We start from the raw sequence: 12606 nt of genomic DNA on the forward strand, positions 1-12606 counted from the left end.
TGGAGAGATTTGTGGTCCCGGATCCTGTTAAAAAGGAATAAACAGATGTTAGCTGTTGAATCCACCCAAGGTCACAATGAGGCAATTAACGCGGCCACTACAGTAGGGAAAGATTTTTTTTTTAAATTTATAGCCAAGACGACATCAGTGAGCTGTTCCACCAGCCCAAAGTTAGAGGTAGGCGACTTTTTGAATGATTCAGTATAGGAGGCTACTATTTTTCAGTATAAATTAATTATGCATAGGGAGAACAGGTCAGGTGATATGAAGCCCCTCTCTTATTGATAAACTAGTAAGGTTTTACAAGGTCTCGTCCTCAGCATCGAAAGGCCGCCTATACGAACCTTGACAGCCACAATCAATGTGGCTACCCACATGGACTGTTTCATGGCCACCTGCATTCACCCCCTTGTTAATGTTGTTGTTTTGTTGTACATGTGATCATTGTGTTCACTAATGATGCAGGTTCTGTTCTGTGGTCTTTCATATGTATTCTGGGTCCATGTCCTGACCGAAGCTGTTGCAATAATTTGTCTTGTCTAATGATATTGTAGTGTATTCTAGAGGGGAATAGACGTTTTAATGCAGGCCTCAATCAGATTTACATAGTGTTTTGTGTAAATATGATCCCAATGTAAATGGGGTACTTAAGTAACTTGTCACACACACACATGTGCGCACATGCACGGTTAAGGCAAGAAGGTTTACACGGATAGTACTCTGTCTATAGTCTTCAAACATAGATAATTCACGAGACCCTCAACAATTTTCTCACACAAAGGATTCAACCTTGTGTCAAGGTTTTATGGACTAGTGTATTGTAGTTCATTCATTTTGGTTATTACTTTGATTTTTTGCATATTCTCCAAGAAGTAATAAACCTTCATTTTATTAGATATGTGATTTTGCATTCGTAGTAGTTTACCTGCTACCCTTCTCCTGTCCTTACGTCTGTAAGTTTTGAATACCATCTTTAACCCAGAACTGAGCATGACCCGGAACTTAGCCAGAGCACTAAAGGGGCCACTCGAAGTGCTCTTCTCCTGCAGTGAACAGATGTTCGATATTACCATGAGAAGGTGCTACTGACAGTTTTAAAAGCTAGCTAATAGTTTTACGTAATTGTTAATATCGTGATCATATCAACGGGACATCTACTTTATGTGGAATCCAAATAACAAATCTTTGACACTTCATTTCAAAAATCCCACATGCATTGGCCACGATTTGATCACAACCGCCTTGGTAAGAAGTCGGCGACCATGTCTCTCAGCTATCAATGGATGTCGATGTAGATCGGAGAAAACCAAAGGAAAAATCCAGCTTAGAGCACAGTTGTACATACTCCTTGGATGCTACCAGTGAGTTTCTTGATTAAGTTAGCAGATATCTTGCATGGGATGGCCACCAAGAACTAAAAAAGGAGCCCATCATATATCAGAACATTCATAACTAAAAAATAATACAAATTAAAATTATCTTGGTAGCTGTCATCGTAACAAAGCCTCCGCGGCTCAGGAGGCAGCGTGTCGGCCTCTCACCGTTGAGTTCCGTGGTTCAAATCCCGGTCACTCCATGTAAGATTTGTGCTGGACAAAACGGAGGAGGGACAGGTTTTTCTCTGGGTACTCCGGTTTTTTCCCTGACATCTTTCCTTCCAGCAACACTCTCCAATATCATTTCATTTGTCATTCATTAATCATTGCCCCAGAGGAGTGCGACAGGCCTCGGCAGCCAGCACAATTCCTATCCTCGCCGCAAGGTGGGGACTTCATTCATTCCATCCACGACCAGGTCACTGACTGGAAAACAGGTTGTAGGTTTTCATTCAGTTGTCATCGTAACAACATTAATGTCACACCATCCTCTCTCTCTCTCTCTCTCTCTCTCTCTCTCTCTGCTTTTATCCCTCCAGCACATTGATGGCTGGTGATTTTACATGGCTATCAATACAACAAATGCACAGTGAACTAATCGCGGTGTGGACGAACATTAATGTTGGTCAAGATGCTGCCTCAAAGAGGGCCTATTAACCCTTGATGGTTATTGTTAGTGACTGGTTACATTCTGGTTCACTGATGATCACCTATAGTGATAGGGTTGGATGAGACTTTTATTGGGTTGTGCTGCAACAATATTTATTACTGTCAGTTTCAAAAAGTACTGATAGAAGAGGTTGGGTTACTATTAGTATTTGTTAGTGTCATTGTCAATGCTACTAAAACGGATGGTTAGGTTACTGATAGTGACAAATTTACTGATCAAGTATAATGAACCAAAACACACTTGTAGTAAGGTGGCCACTTGGGAAGGATACAGTTCAGAAATATTTCATGGTTATGATTTTAGCTTTCTTGAGATTAATAGTAATTTATCTGAACAAAGGATTTTGTTGACTGCTGAGTAAATTCCGTTGCCAACCCACTAGCATACCAGAAAATCTGAGTAGAGCTTATCAGTACAGTCTTTCCTCTCAATACTTGGTGAGCTCAGTACGAGATCAGTAGTGAAATCAGGCTTCAAGAAATACACAAGTCTAGCACGAGTTCAAGACCTCACCAACTGAAGCAAATATCTTCTTCCAAAATCAGAAAGTAGAGGAAGAGGAGAGATGCAAGGAAAATAGCTGCACTGAGCTAAAATTGTATTCTGTTAGTATGCAAGAAAGCTGCTATATATAGCCCATAGTACGTACCCAACTCACTCTAAAGGTTAATAAATTATTATAATCAACTTTTATACAAGGTGAGTCTATCATCTGTGGCAAAATGCACGGAGGTGACAGGGAGGATAGTCTTTTTTTTTTTTTTTTGCTAGGGGCTTTACGTCGCACCGACACAGATAGATCTTATGGCGACGATGGGATAGGAAAGGCCTAGGAGTTGGAAGGAAGCGGCCGTGGCCTTAATTAAGGTACAGCCCCAGTATTTGCCTGGTGTGAAAATGGGAAACCACGGAAAACCATCTTCAGGGCTGCCGATAGTGGAATTCGAACCTACTATCTCCCGGATGCAAGCTCACAGCCGCGTGCCTCTATGCGCACGGCCAACTCGCCCGGTAGGGAGGGTAGTGATGAGGAGAATAGTAAGCCAAGAAGTACGGTCCAATAAACTACTACTGATCGTTGTTTATTATTATTATTATTATTATTATTATTATATTTTGTATGGCAGAAGGATACAAGTTACAAACAATGATTTTTTTTTTTTTTTAATATACAAATGATCGTTAACTACAGTTCATCAAATTTGGAGGAGAACATCCACCATGTTGTGTTACCTTTAGCAAGCGAAACAGGTCTACTCAACACTGACTACAACAGGCGGTACCAGCATGCTGCTCAAACTTTACTCATCATAGCGTGCATGTACCGCCACGCCACACGTCTGGTGGAAACATAAATATAAGCATGACAACTCTGCTGCGATATGCACCAGCCTGGTCCACGTCATGCACTCAGTGCAGCAGAACAAAGTTCCCACACTCCTTCCCTTCACTGTGAGCCAGACAGTTCCAAGTGTCTCACATGGAATGCAGAAAAAACAGTGGGTTTATAAACGTGGAGAATGACGATAATCACTGCATGTACAGACTGTGTTGTGGAAATGTCCTAGAAGCCTTACAGGAATATCAGCACCGATATTGAATAGAACGACAATCTCATACACATGCATTTCAGACAATACACAACAACATACGAGAAAGTGGTACAGTACGGGGGAGATCAGTAGCAGGACATGAAGGACAGGATGTTGAAGTAGACGACAACATTCTTTACTTGACTCAGTGCATGACAATTCTTCGATCAGCACTCACCAAACAATGCTTGAATTGGCATATCACAATGTACAGTATGGCATATTCTACATGAGAATGGACTGAACACTTTCATTTACAACTTGTGTAAGCACTCCAGCCTGAGGGTGAAGAAAAACAGCTCCATTTCTGTGAGGAGCTGCCGCACAGATTTTGTGATGAGCCCGACTTTCTTAGCCACGTATTGTGGTCGGATGAGTCAAAATTCACAAGAGATGGCATAACAAACAACCATAATCCACTTATAGAGAACTCTCATTCTGTGAGATATTCCTCCTATAAGTAAAGATTTTCAATTAACATCTGGGTGAGGAAAGTGGTGAATACTTTGATTTGACTCTACGTACTGAAAGGACATCACGATCGTTATCGCTATTTTAACATCCCTTGCTGGAGAAGATTCCTCTCAATGTTCATCCCTGCATATGGTTTCAACATGATGGTGCATCTCCCCATTACTTCTGCAAAGTTCATCAATGGCTGAACACATGAACACAAACTATCCTGGAAAATAGATTAGTTGTGGTCGACACTGGTCTGGTCCCCAAGAAGCCCCGATTTAACTTTTTGGATTTCTTTCTGTGGGTCTCTATTAAGAAAACAATCCAAGACATCGATGTTTGTTCCCATGAAGACATCCTCAATTGCATACCAAATGCTGCAAGTAACGCCATCAGGCATCAACCTTTGCTGGTAAGCAAAGCACTCCATCCGACGGCAATCAAACTTGCATGCGTGCCAAAGAAAGTCACTTCAAGCAACTGCTGTGACGTTTCTCGCTCAACCCAGCACAGACCATGTTACAAGAGGCGCTCTTGAGAACAGCCTGCATGCAGATTGTAGTATGAAATGGTCTCGTACACGCCCACTACAGGATCCCTCTTAAAAACTCAGACTGACCACACAGTGTTTGCACTCTACACTACAGCAGCTGCCTCAGTCCAACTTACGCCATGTACGGCCGCCCTGCTTTAAGCATGTATACAATCTTATATGAAATCTTACTTTATAAAAGATGCTGTAAGTGTCATCCTTCCATAATGAGGGGCAAGAGTTATGACTAGAGCCAGGATTTCCATACAAATGCTGGTTACACTTCTGAAACTTTGCAAATATTCGTTTTATGACTAACCAATTCCAAACAACCATACTTTTTCCGTGCATATTTGCATGTTTTGGCCTTTTTGGGAGAAAATTCATGCATAATGCATATTTTGAAGATTTTGGATTTAGTAGCGATTAAATACATTTATATTGTATTATATTATATGACTTTTCTTCTGACTTTGACGCATATATTAATGTTAATTTGCACGATAGTGCCTTTTTCTGAACATGGATTTGCAGAATTTAAGACTGTACATCCATTAGTTTATTACTGAAAGAGAAAGAAAATGTATTCTTGGTATATTACTTCACAACCAAAGTTAGATGCATAGAGGTGCCATAATCCAGTTAGCCAAGCACGTTCTTTTCTGTTGCTTGAATAAACATTGACATAAGTGGGAAGGCCCCCCCCCCGTCGACCTCTCTAATCCTTAGAAATAAGGTGCCCCAGTAAAAACTAACCGTAAATTTGGGGTTACTAAATGTTATTTCTTTTTTCGTCTATGTTAGACGAAGATATCAAAACTTCAATCATACTTCTGTAATGCCGTGTTTCTGAGATAGCAGCTTACAAACCTTGGTTTTGCACTGAATCCTGTTTTCTTTTCCTGGAATTATCTACCCCAAACTCTGAACTCTCAATGTTCACATGTCTGAGGCCAAAATAATTGAGAAGAGAAGGGAGTTAAAAAACAGCACGCTTACACGCTTCAAATTGCAATTTAGTATTGGACTGTGCTGTGAAGTGTTCGTGTCATGCCACCTATTGAAATGAAATGGCGTATGGCTTTTAGTGCCAGGAGTGTCCGAGGACAAGTTTGGCTCGCCAGATGGAGGTCTTTTGATTTGACGCCTGTAGGCGACCTGTGCGCCGTGATGAGGATGAAATGATGATGAAGACGACACATACACCCAGCCCCCGTGCCAGCAAAATTAACTAATTATGGTTAAAATTCCCGACCCTGCCGGGAATCAAACCCGGGACCCCCGTGGCCAAAGACCAGCACGCTAACCATCTAGCCACCTATTAAAAGTATACGAAGAGACCTCGTCTCTAAATGGATTGAGGTAAGGAATTTTTTAGTTAATTTTCGAAAAGAGATAACTTCAGGTATACATCGTCCTAAATGTCTTCATTTAAGTATGAAGCTGTCACTTCTTGTGACGTAGAAAGATCATTTTCCCGTGTTCAGCAATGTTCTGTCAGATAAATGAACGAACTTAAATGAAGAAAATATGGAGAAATTAGTTGTTGTACAATGTTTCAAACGGAAGTGAAAATATAACAATGTGGAACTAAATTTTGATAGTGCATATTTTCCACTTGACTGTGCATGTTTCGTCATTTGATGTTGCATGAATGCATGCATATTTCAAGACTTGATAGTGCATGGAAATCCGGCCTCTAGTTATGACTGTTCACATGACCATTAAGATGAAACAAGGCCTCATCCAAAAAGAACACCAGCTGTGGGTCGAATAAACGATCATTCAATCATGCAAGATACCACTCACAATATCTCACTCTTGTGACTGAATCAGCAGGTTTTAAACAATGGGCCAGTGTAAACCTGTACGGTTTGATGTGTAACGGCTTTATAGCTCTGTGTGCAGAAGAAACTGAAACCCCTACTTGTTGTGGTAATTTTTGTGAGTGATTTATTTGGTGACCGGTCAAGATTCACACCAATGTCATCTAGCTTTATTTTTTTTTTTGCTAGTGGCTTTACGTCGAACCAACACAGATAGGTCTTATGGCGACGATGGGATATGAAAGGCCTAGGAGTTGGAAGGAAGCGGCTGTGGCCTTAATTAAGGTACAGCCCCAGCATTTGCCTGGTGTGAAAATGGGAAACCACGGAAAACCATCTTCAGGGCTGCCAGCAGTGGGATTCATACCCGCTATCTCCCGGATGCAAGCTCACAGCCGCGCGCCCCTAACCGAACGGCCAACTCGCCCAGTCGTCTAGCTTTTCCTCTGTTAAAACTGTTTGTGTGCGCGCATGTTTTTTTTGAGCACTGAGCTAGTAGTATCAAATTTATTTACAATTACATGAATCTATGCTCATTTCACCAGGAAATTGCTGAACAAATGCATCGCATACCCGTCAAGCAGACTCGTACTTAAAGTAACTTTTACATACGGCGTTGCAATGATAATTATCTCACCCTGTTAACAGCTGCGATTCAGACTGGCTACTGATGCTAGGTCAAATACGTGCATGCTCCTTGCAAGGTCAAGAACTATTCGCACACCTCCTGTACAGATGCTTAGGTCTCGGAGAGCAGAAACGCCACTGGATGGTCTGGGTTTATAAGAGAGACCCTATATTCACACTTACGCTGACACTGCATATTTTATGACTGTTACTAAGGACTATGTCTTATCAGATGTATGCCTGAAGGTGCAACTACTGTCTTAGCAGCATACAGTCACAGTAAAAAAAATGTAGGGAATGAATTCAACTATACATCTTGGCTATGTTACCTTCGTTATCACCTACTTGTTTTTTTTTTTTAACATTTAAAAAAGAAGGGATTCGCTCCACACAATGTTTCTTTACTTGTTATTATTTTAGATGCCAAGGTGTTTAATTCTTCTTCCCCTGAATGAAGGCAGTGGTAAAGAAGTAGGGGACTGCAAATAATAGTATTGCATTGAAAATTACTCACATGTGTTCAGGACTCCATTTTGAATATTATTAGGTCCTGAAATGTTGCATTCTCAGTGATTTTGTGGGTAATATTGGTAATAACTGCACATAAGAAGTATGAGGATATATTCATGATAGCCATCTTTGTTTCCAGAGATGTTGTGGTATAGACTGGTTACTTTGACTTTGCAGCAAAGCATCATATTGAGTGGGGATATTAAACATGAACTACCAGTACTCAACTTTGCCTGTGATGACCAAATAAAAAAATATTTTATGAACACATGAACTACGGTATTTATTATATTCTTCCTAGTACAAATTAAGTTCCAATCTTAGTTCTACTTATGAATATTATACTACACTGCTATGATATCAAACAACAGTGGGACGGGAAGGGCACGAATAGTACACTGGCTTAGCTGCTGGCTTTCCACGTAGATGGCTGAAACTTAAATCCTGGTCGATTCTGGTTTTGGCATTTTCACCTGAAAAATCATGTGGCATTAGGCCCAAAATCCAAAGTAAGCCAGGGTGACCCCAACCCTTAGTAAATTTGTTTGGCTATTTTTAGCCAGACACAGCCCTTGGGCATTATCTGCTATGTATGGGAAAATAAGTGTTATTGTGGTAGATGATAGTGTTGCGTGTAGTGTCAGAGTTGCAGGGATGTTGGGGACAGTACAAACACCCAGTTCCCGAGCCAAGGGAATCGACCACATAAGGTTAAAATCTCAGACCCGGCCAGGAATTGAACCTGGGGCCATCTGAACCGAAGACCACTGCGATTCAGCCAAGGAACCAGACGACCGTAACATGTGAGAACACTGCAGTAACTATCCAATCCAGTTGGTTTCAAGAGTCAGAAAATCCCACGTCTGAGACTTCAAAAGGCCCTCCCTATAAATGGTTCAAAGAATGTGTGACCGGGCGAGTTGGCCGTGCGCGTAGAGGCGCGCGGCTGTGAGCTTGCATCCGGGAGATAGTAGGTTCGAATCCAACTATCGGCAGCCCTGAAGATGGTTTTCCGCGGTTTCCCATTTTCACACCAGGCAAATGCTGGGGCTGTACCTTAATTAAGGCCACGGCCGCTTCCTTCCAACTCCTAGGCCTTTCCTATCCCATCGTCGCCATAAGACCTATCTGTGTCGGTGCGACGTAAAGCCCCTAGCAAAAAAAAAAGAATGTGTGACCAAAGAGGGCATGAAGCTTCAGATATCAAGGCAGAAGAAATTGGAGTATTCAGACGGTTAAAAGGATGAAGTGGGCGAGACAGAAACAATGGCAGGAACTGAGAGCGAGTCTTAGTGCATTCAGCAGAAAAACATGGAAATCATTTTTCTTGTCAACCACTGATCAAATTAGCTAAGTTAATTGATGTTCAGAAACTCTGTACCATAAGTAGCTTACAGAAGAGTCCCAAGCTGTTATAGGTTCTTTAACAGAAGATAAGGGTGAAACCCACAGTGATGGTGAAATGTAATGACTGACTACTCAGTACACAGGCTAAGTGCTTAGATAATCATTCTCAGTTTTGTATAGTACCAAGATAGTAGCTTCAATAAAATGACATTTGCATGTAACAAAAAGTAACTGAAATTACAACCAGCTTCAAATATCCCAACTCCTGTATCACTGAAGCCCTGAACCGCTTTTCCTAATGTATTAGTATGTTCACAAATGGCATCCCATATACTGGTCTTCAAAGGTAACCATACACTGATATACTTCACCTATCGACCACATTACACTTGCGATGGAAAAAATCCTTCCTCCTGAAAAATTGTGTGTTATGGAGTTGGAACCTTTTCGCATTGGATATTTCAATTTAAAATCATAAAAAATCCACACTTTCATTGAATTACGCCTATACTAAATTATTACAGTACGTTATTTATTGAGCTGATAATTTTACAAGAAATCCAGATACCGTATATGATATTTCAAAGTATGAAGTAGATATAATAATAATAATAATAATAATAATAATAATAATAATAATAGTAACACACTCTCATAGCATAATAGATTATGCACTCAACTTCCTAAGCTCGAAGTTACCGGATCAACGTCAAAAACAGTTGAATAGCATTTAGCAATATTTAAATGTCAACATCAGTACATCTCAAAATTCTGGAATCTCTTTACAATCAACAGCAGCGCAAGGATGTTGAAACATTATTATTATTATTATTATTATTATTATTATTATTATTATTTACTTATTTATTTAAGCTCATTTTGCCTAGCTTAGTCATCTTCAGACAACAAGTAAAATTGACAACTACAGAAGTATTAAACATTCAAAGAAAAGGATAGAAATAAAACAGGTTCTGTTTTACAAAATTTCAACTGAAATATCCACTGTACGGCCTAACTGTTGTTGAATTTGAAGTTCCATTCTGAATTACACTAAATTTTATTCTCCACCAAATAATAACATTATTTCTTCAGCAACTATGTTCTTATAGTTGAGGTTGTAGTATTTTATGAGACAATATATGTGAACTTCATCTTGGGGTTTTTTTTTTTTTTTTTTTTCCAGATAAAGTTCTACTTCTACTCTTATTAATGTTATTTGCTTTACGTCCCACTAACTACTATTACAGATTTTGGAGATGCCGAGGTGCCGGAATTTAGTCCTGCAGGAGTTCTTCTATGTGCCCGTAAATCTATCGACACAAGGCTGATGTATATGAGCACCTTCAAATACTACTGGACTGAGCCAGGATCAAACCTGCCAAGTTGGGGTCAGAAGGCCAGCGCCTCAACTGTCTGAGGCACTCAGCCCGGTTCTACTCTTATTAGAGAAAATCACGAGGAAAGAGAAAGACATGCATTTTACACACTACTGTAATTACCCTTCAGTAGCTTACATTAGCATACAATTTTAATACAATCTTAGAAAAAAATAATTATGCACATCCAGAAAATATACCATCATTATTTTCTACCAAACTAATATCAAATATGCATTGTCCCTTATAAATCTGAAACAGTCACTCTTTCAGCACAATTACATATGCGTGGCTACAAAACATGCAATGAAATGAAAAGAGGTGAATTTAATCAAACTTCCAGTTCAAATATTCAACCTGTAAACAGTCCTACTAAACATCAACATACATTCTGTCAATGTCAGCCATTGCCTAACTTACACTATAAAGCATTATAACTGTTTAATGTTAACAATAATATTGCCCAGACTCCAAACGAAACACACAAAACAAATCAATCATTACCGATATGCACTAAGGGCTGTCACCAAGGTGGCAGATTCCCTATCAGCTGTTTATTTAGTATTTCTTAAATGATTTCAAAGAAGTTAGAAATTTTATCAGATATTTCCCTTGGTAAATTATTCCAATCCCTAATTACTCTTCCTATAAACGAATGAAATGAATACCTACAACCTGTTTTCCAGTCTTTGACCGGGTCAGGGATGTAATGAATGAACCATATAGGAGAACCTAGGGTAATTAGAACATTATCATACAAATACCATATGTAGAAAAATAAAATACAAAAATGATAAGGTAATTAGAAAAAAACTCATGCACAAATTGAGTAACACTCTGTAATGTGTGGGAATGCAGAAATATCATTAGGTACTCTTTGGTATTTATGTGATAATGTTCTAATCACCCCGGGTTCCCTCAGTAAGACAAATACCCAGCCCCTGAGCTAGAGAAATTAACCAGATGGGGTTAAGTCCCTCCCCAGGCCGATAGCTGAACCCAGGGCACTAAGGCCACTGTGCTAACCATTCAGCCAAGGAGTTAACATAAATCTATAACTATCATTACCTCTTTAAGCAAGGATTACTCATGATTAACTGAATGATATGAACAAAAGAGGCGCTGGTGCTAAGGGTTAAATAATACTCCACAAACGACTGAAAAATTCATGTTCAAAAGACTGATTATGATACTGTATTTATACCTAAACAATCGTCATCAAAGCGAAAGCGACAACAGTGAAATATTTTTTTATTGACAACAATATGCATTAGTAAGGAAAATCAGGTTTCAATCCATGGGCTACAAGAAAACCACCGCGTCAAACGTAACCTCCAAAGAACAGAATGAATTCAAATGAAACTTTCAACCATTCGGAATTTACTCACCAGTGTTGAATATCTTATTCCCAGCTTTATCCAAAATAGTACAGGGGAAGAGAGAAATCCTCAGCAGTCAAGAAATGTGTACACAATTACGTTGCGGTCTCCCGAGGAACATCCGTAATTGGGTTTCAAATAGTTAATTTTGAAGCCGAACTAAAAGATATGTCCCACTTGATCTGCTACGACGGAATTTTGTGGTATCGAAACGAAATATTGTTTCATACTGCAGCCCTCTCGAAAGAACACCGCAATCTAAGCCAGCCATACTGCTTGCTGTTGTTAATTCTGGCACCATGTTATTGATTTATTGACCGGTAAATTTGAAATACAACAACTTTACACCAACAGATTCATGATTATTATGCTTGGCTCAGAAACCGTATCTCAGTAACACCAGTATAAAATTTTAGGCTCAAGATAACAAGTTAACGAAATGTAATTTTCCGAAACAAACTAAATACGTTTGTAAGCTCATAACCACCTTACAATCCACATCTCAGTCAAATGTGGCGCCAACAGGGGAAGTTTCTAAAGCAGAGTGACCAGCATCAGTTCTCAAAATCCCTCAATCCACCACACAAGTGGAAAATTATAACAAAATGGGCAGATCATAAAAATATAACTCACTTCCATAAAAAAGCAGCCTAATGAAGACCAGTTCAGTGCACAAAACCAAAAGTGTTCTTCTCCTAGGGGAGAAATTTTGGGCTCCTTTATTTCACCCAGCCCGTTGCCTACCAGATATTCGTTCGTAATCTGTTTCCCCTCCAGGGTCGGTTTTTCCCTCGGACTCACTGAGGGATCCCACCTCTACCGCCTCAAGGGCAGTGTCCTAGGGATCCAGACTTTGGGTCGGTGATACAAATGGAGAGAATGACCAGTACCTCGCCCAGGCGGTCTCACCTG

The 12606-nt window shown here is 39.8% G+C and overlaps 1 protein-coding gene across 2 annotated transcripts in view; it reads right to left on the reverse strand.

Moving 5' to 3' along the window:
- Positions 1 to 12176, reverse strand: part of LOC136864264 (N-fatty-acyl-amino acid synthase/hydrolase PM20D1) — a 372268-nt gene extending 360092 nt beyond the window's left edge. For both annotated transcript variants that reach the window (XR_010859289.2, XM_067141017.2), the window contains exon 1: positions 11704 to 12176. The gene's annotated coding sequence lies outside the window, so the exon portion shown is untranslated. The remainder of the gene's footprint in view (positions 1 to 11703) is intronic.
- Positions 12177 to 12606: the final 430 nt, after the last annotated feature.

The sequence above is a fragment of the Anabrus simplex genome, chromosome 2 (genome assembly GCF_040414725.1).
Source record: "Anabrus simplex isolate iqAnaSimp1 chromosome 2, ASM4041472v1, whole genome shotgun sequence".
In the NCBI taxonomy this organism is placed as follows: Eukaryota; Metazoa; Arthropoda; class Insecta; order Orthoptera; family Tettigoniidae; genus Anabrus; species Anabrus simplex.